The 6,467-nt window shown below is 43.3% G+C and overlaps 1 protein-coding gene across 2 annotated transcripts in view; it reads left to right on the top strand.

The window, feature by feature from the left end:
• Window positions 1–1,456: 1,456 nt before the first annotated feature.
• The window catches only part of ANKRD46 (ankyrin repeat domain 46), a 31,126-nt gene continuing 26,115 nt past the window's right edge, over window positions 1,457–6,467 (top strand). The window contains exon 1 of one of the 2 annotated variants that reach the window (XM_017519687.1): window positions 1,457–1,528. The gene's annotated coding sequence lies outside the window, so the exon portion shown is untranslated. Of the gene's footprint in view, window positions 1,529–1,572; window positions 1,712–6,467 lie in introns of those variants that run through there. The other variant, XM_017519690.2, reaches the window with a different exon arrangement.

The raw sequence follows: 6,467 nt of genomic DNA, 5'->3' as shown, positions 1-6,467 counted from the left end.
TTTCCCTTTTTTTTTTTTTTTGTTTGAGACAAAGTCTCCTTCTGTCGCCAGGCTAGAGTGCAGTGGTATGATCTCGGCTCCCAGGTTCAAGCAATTCTCCTGGCTCAGCCTCCCCAGTAGCTGGGATTACAGATGTGTAACATCATGCCTGGTTCATTTTTGTATTTTTAGTAGAGATGGGACTTTGCCACATTGAGCAGACTGGTCTCAAACTCCTGACCTCAAGTGATCTTCCCACCTCAGCATCCTAAAATGCTGGGATTACAAATGTGAGCCACCTTGCCTGGCCAGATTTTATAATTCTTACATGAAATAAATTTAATAGTGATTTCCTCCAATATGACAATAGTCCTAAACCTTTACACAACATTTTCAAGAACAAACTATTAAACGGCAGATGGTTTTTGAATGAATGGATTATGAGACACCCTAGAGCAGGGGCGTCCAATCTATTGGCTTCCCTGGGCCGCATTGGAAGAAGAATTTTATTTATACTACTAACATCAACAATTGTTAATATTCGTGTATTTTATGTGTGGCCCAGTTTTTTTTTTTTGCAAAAAAAATAAAACCTGCAAAATCTCATAATGTTTCAAGAAAGTTTATGAGTTTGTGTTGGGCTGCATGCAGCCTGCAGGTGTGGGCCGTGGATTGGACAAGCTTGCTGTAGAGAGTGGCTTGGTTGGATGAGGGTGCTAGAATTCAGAGGATGGTCAGTGTGCAGTGGGAGTTGTCTTGGCTGTAGGACTGGAGTTGGTAAACTGAAGGAAAAAAAAAACTAGTTTTTCATGAAAGAATGTTTTCAGTATTATGAATGTCCCAGCACGCTTTTAGTCTTGGCTGTACATGTTGCAATAAGTCAAGGAACCCTACAAAGTAGGATGGAAAGATTCAAAGTGTGAATGGCTTGAACCCGGGAGGTGGAGATTGCAGTGAGCTGAGATTTCGCCACTGCACTCCAGCCTGGGCGACAGAACGAGACTCCGTCTCAACAAAAAAAAAAAAATTCAAACTGCTTTTGAAAAAAACAAAATTGCAGGGTTATATTTTAGAATTAGAGCAGTCCGCCATTAGTGGCTATTTCTAATATGTCCATCTGGGGTCTACAGAAGATCTACCTAGCAGCAAGCAACTATTAATTGATGTTTATAGCACCTAATAAAATTCCCTTTGCCTCTGAAGTCCCCATTTAGCTAAGGGGATGGGATGTGAATTTAGAATAGGAAGTGAAAAGTGCAAAATGCTCCCGGACTCAGATCGGATAAACCTCTTCTAGGCTGGCTTTCTCTTCGGAAGCCCCAAGTTTTGATGCTTTCCCTAATTCAGAGCAGGCTCTCCCACAATCTCTGACTCAGAGCAGGCCAAACCACCGTGCGGACCGCCCACCTGCAGGGGGCGCTCCGGGGCCGCGGCGCCAGGCCGCTCTGGCCCAGCGGGGACTCCGCCTGCCCCTGGCCGGCCCCTCCCCTCCGCCCGTCGCCGCCGCGGAGTAAGCTGCTGCCGTCTTTGCTGCTCCGTGGAGTCGCAGGTACCTGACCTCGGGCCCGTGGGCAGCGCCAGGGCGAGAGCCACTTGATACCTCCCGCAACGTCCCTGTAGGACTGGAGATCCAGTAGGCCTGGCCAAGGGTCCTGAGGAGAGAGGGTGCCCGAGCTCCCCGCACCTCCGCGGCGACTGGAGCGAGCCGGGCCGAGGAAGCGAGCGCGGTTTGGTGAGGGCGTTTTCGCGGTCTGTGTGTTCCCGAGGGCTGGGAGAGGCCTGCGAGGGTTTACGTTTGCGCTTGCGGGTTATGGCTGTGGTCCCGGGAGCCCCGGGGCGGCGCTGGCTCGCGGTTAATCCGGAGGTGGGCACGGAAGCCCCGCGGCAGGTCCAGCTGCTCGGCCGGGGCGAGACGTTGCTGTTGCGGCGTGGGCTTGGAGGAGCCCAGAGTCCAAGCGCCAGGACAAGCTGTTGGGGTGTGAGTGAGCTGTCCAGAATGGCACACAGCACCGGGGTGCCTGTGTTAAACGGCAGGATTTGCACACCTTCCACTTAGGGCTCAGGTAATCGTAAACTTCCTGTCTTAATTGACGTGCAATGCTAAGAAGCAGATCGTTCGTTCTCTCAGGTTTTCCCTACAGTACCTCAAGGGAAAAACGTTTGTTTTTTAAAACGTTCCACGGTATTCGGAGTTGGCTACAGAACATCGTAAAGTAAAAATATGCCATTGAATAGTAACGCTTCTCACTCTTGAAAAAATGACAGTGGTACCTAGGTTCTTAAAGAGCTGTAATATGAGTGGTGTGGGGATTATTTTTATGTTCTAGTAATAGCTGTTTTCTTTTCTTTCTTTTTATTGCATACGGAGTCTCGCTCTGTCGCCAGGCTGGAGTGCAATGGCGCCATCTCGGCTCGCTGCACCCTCCGCCTCCTGGGTTCAAGCGATTCTTCTGTCTCAGCCTCCCGAGCAGCTGGGAGTACAGGCGCCCACCACGCCCAGTTAAATTTTGTATTTTTAGTAGAGACGGGGGTTTCACCATGTTGGCCAGGATGGTCTCGATCTCTTGACCTCATGATCCTCCCGCCTCGGCCTCCCAAAGTGCTGGGATTACAGGTGTGAACCACCGCACCCGGCCAGTAATAGCTATTTTCAGTGATTATTTTATGTCAGACATGGTGCCATTGCTTTTAATACCTGGCACCTTTATTTAATCCTTGAAGCAACCCTATCAGGTACCATTTCCATTATACAGATAAGGAAACTGAGCCGCCGAGAGTCTGACTTGTCCAAGGTCAGACAGCTAGCGAAGGCTGAGCGAGATTTGGCCTCATCTCCCTTACTTCAGTATCCCTGCTTCTGTTATCTAGCCAAACATGTAGTGCTAACAGTTTTGTTTATCAATTAGATTTGTAGCCTGAACTGATTTTTCTCTGGCTTAGTTTTCATGGCTATATGCAGAAGTCCTATATGAAGTCCTTTTTAATTTAAAAGGAGTTTAATAAGAAAAATGTTATCGCATTAAGGACTATAGTGATAATAAAGTTAAACTTGGACTGGGATTCTCATTATGCCAGTACAGTTTTGATTTGAAATAGAGATGGATTTATTTGGTTAACACACTTTATTACTTTTCTTCATTATTTATGTTTCCATACCATTTTTAGTGAGTTCACTTTGCCTTTGCATTGTTATGATAGCAGTACCAGAGGGAAATCAAAGATTTTTTGATGATAGTAAGTTAATATTTTACAGAATGTAGGAGAGGCATTGGAGGCTGTGAAGTGATGAGGAATTTTTGGCATGTTATTTAGAGCAAATTGTGTTACTTTGGAAAATAAAGGTTTCTCACAGTTCTTTGTCAAAAGGGGAAATTGTATTTCCCATTGTGGAAAGAAGTTGGGTTTTGTAGTCCCAGACTTCTTAACCTTGTCTACTATAGATTTAAGAATTTGCATATTCAGCATTCACACAGCAAGCATATGTTCAGTGCCTTCCATGGCCAGGCTCTCTTGTAAGCACTGGGGATATGAGAGTGAACAAAATGAAGTCTTTGTCTTCCACGAGCTAACATGTCACTGGAAGAAGGTGGGGGTGGGAACAGTAAACAACATTTGTGAAAGTTAACTTGTCTCTAGTCACATGGTAACAGTTGCTAAGAAGAAAAATAAAGTAGCAAAGGGGGATAGGAAGCACCAAGGAAGGGACAGGCGCAGTCTGGTGCCATGGAAAAGAGCAAAACTGAAGGCATGGGGGACTGCCATGCAGCTATCTAGGGAAAGAGCATACCAAGCAAGGGCAAAAACCCAGAACCCATGAGTCTTGTTGGAGGAACAGCAAAGGGGCCAGTGGCTTTGAGCACCTGGAGGGAAGGAGGATGAGACAAGGTTAGAGAGCTAATGGGCTCAGGTAAGGACTTTTGCTTTGAACTCTGAGTGAGAAGGGAGGTGGTTGGAGGGTTTTGAGCAGAGGAGTGAGGGGATCTGGATGAAGGTTTTCAAAAGATCACTCCGGTTGCTGTGTTAGAGTTGCTGGAAACAGGGAGATCTGTTAGGCTGATGCAGTAATTGAAGCCAGAGAGAATGGTGGCTTAGACCAGGTGGGTAGTAAGAGAGGCAGTAAGCAGCCTTCATATTTTGAGTATCGCTGATAGGATTTGCTGATGGTTTGGATGTGCTTATGAGAGAAAGGGTGATGCATGACCCTGTGGCCTTTGTCCTGAGCTGTTGGAAGGCTTTTGTTACAGTGTACCGAGATGGAGAAGACTGAATGTCAAGGTAGGTGGAGCCAGTTTTAGTCAGGTTTGAGATGCCTGTTCAAGTGGGGTTATGGAGACTTGAGTTGAGGAGAAAGGTCCAGCTGGAAATAGAAATTTGGGAGTCACTAATGCAAGCTTGTCCAACCCAAATTTGTAAACTCTTTGAAAACATTATGAGATTGTTTGCATTTTTGTTTTTAAGTTCATCAGCTGTTGTTAGTGTAACATGTGTGGCCCAAGACAGTTCTTCCAGTGTGGCCCAGGAAAGCCAAAAGATTGGCCACCCCTGCACGGAAGGGTGGTATTTAAAGCCATGAGCCTATGAGATCTAGTGTAAGGAAATGAGGATTGAGCCCTAGGGCTCTCCATGTTCAGAGATTGGAGAGATGCACAATTACAAAGGAGACTGCAGAGGAGAGGCTTTTGAAGGTAGGAGGAAAAAGACTTGAGTATGGAGTACTGAAGGCCAAGTAAAGAGTGTTTCAGGGAGAAGGTAGCCAGCTGTGTCACCTCCTGCTGATTGACAAGTCAAGTAAGATGGAGACCAGGAGATGACCATTGGATTTAGTAATAGGAAGGTCTTTGGCGACCTTGCGAGAGCACTTTCAGGAGACAGCGAGGAAGAAAACCTGGTTGGTGTGATTTCAAGAGACAACAGGAGGAAAGGAATAGGAGACTACAAGTACGGGCAGCTCTTTGGAAGAGGTTAACTATACATTTTTTGTTTACCAGTTATTTGAAAGCACTGTCTTAAATCCCATAGTAAATAATTTTTATTTCTAATTTAAGCTACTGATTAATAGCTACTACACCTGGATTGTTTTATCAATGACTGGTGGAAATAAAATAGCTATACTACTGCTAATCATAATAATTATACTTTCTAAACCAATAAAGCTCATCCCTTTTATGTAACACATTTCAGAGCCCATAAAAAGGCTTGGGTGGGCTGGGTGCAGTGGCTCATGCCTATAATCCCAACACCGTGGGAGGCTGAGACTGGAGGATCTCTTGAGCTCATGAGTTCGAGACCAGCTTGGACAACATAGGGACAGCTCATCTCTACAAAAAATTTAAAAATTAGCTGGGCGTGGTAGCACACACCTATGGTCCCAGCTACTTGGAAGGCTAAGGTGGAAGCACCTCATGGGCCCAGGAGATTGAGGTCACAGTGAGCCATGATTGAGCCACTGCATAGTTGGAAAAGGTAGTAAGTGTGTAAAAAGAATGCAATTTTTATCTTAAGGCATGAGTTCAGGTTCTTGTTTCTGCCCTCAGCAAGTTAATGTCCAAACTCAAATACAAAATAATCAAGGTATGCAGTAAAATACCAGATTCACACCATCCTGATAGGACAAATGTATCTTTTCCATAGCAAATACAGCCATCTGTTGCATTGTAGATGTAAAATGATTAGAATATTTCAAAGTTTAAGGTTATGTCTATGGATTTTTTAAATCCATTAATTTTATCTAAAAGATGACAGGTCCTTTATACATTGAAATCTGTTTTTTTGTTTTTTTTAGCTGAGGAAGATATTAAGTTGGTGCCTTTTGTTTTGTTCTTGTGTTTTTCTCTAGGGATTTTTCATGGGTTGGCTCTCCTTTCTAGTTCTCTTAGCTGTCATTTCACACATTCTTTCTCATTTTTTTCTTTTGAATAGCTTCTTAAGTTAGACCCTTCCATCACTGATTTCCTTACTGCTTGCAATTTGGATTTTAAATTTTTATTGTGTTTTTATTTAACTCATAGTCTTTTTTGTAAAAGTCTCAGTCGTCTCTAATACTATTTTTCCCCCACCCTGAGTTCTTAATTTTTCGTATGTCCCTGAGAGCACAGTGTTTTTCTGGATTTTTTTTTTTTTTCAGTTTCTTATTGTAAATAATTCTCAGTGGTATGCTTTTCTTCTTTGCTTATGGTGTAGAATTTTTTTCAGACTCCATGTTGACTTTCTTTTGTTTTTTATCCTTTAAAAATGAAAGAACCTTTGAGACTATAACCATAATATTGAATTTGTCATACTAGTACCATTCTACTAAAGATTTTTTTCTAGATTTCCTATAAGGAAAATAGAGAATTGGGTTTTGTCTAGGCATTCTATAAAAGACACTATTGTGATGTTTGTAAAAGATTTCTATTTAAAATAACTTTTCATTATTATTAGAACTTAAGTTTATGGTTATGTCTTTGTGATAAGTACTTTTTTTTTTTTTTTTTTTTTTTTTTTTTTTT

Source organism: Cebus imitator, unplaced genomic scaffold (assembly GCF_001604975.1).
Source record: "Cebus imitator isolate Cc_AM_T3 unplaced genomic scaffold, Cebus_imitator-1.0 Scaffold767, whole genome shotgun sequence".
NCBI lineage: Eukaryota > Metazoa > Chordata > Mammalia > Primates > Cebidae > Cebus > Cebus imitator.
Note: the sequence above shows the minus strand (reverse complement) of the source record. Positions and strands in the feature narration are given on the sequence as shown.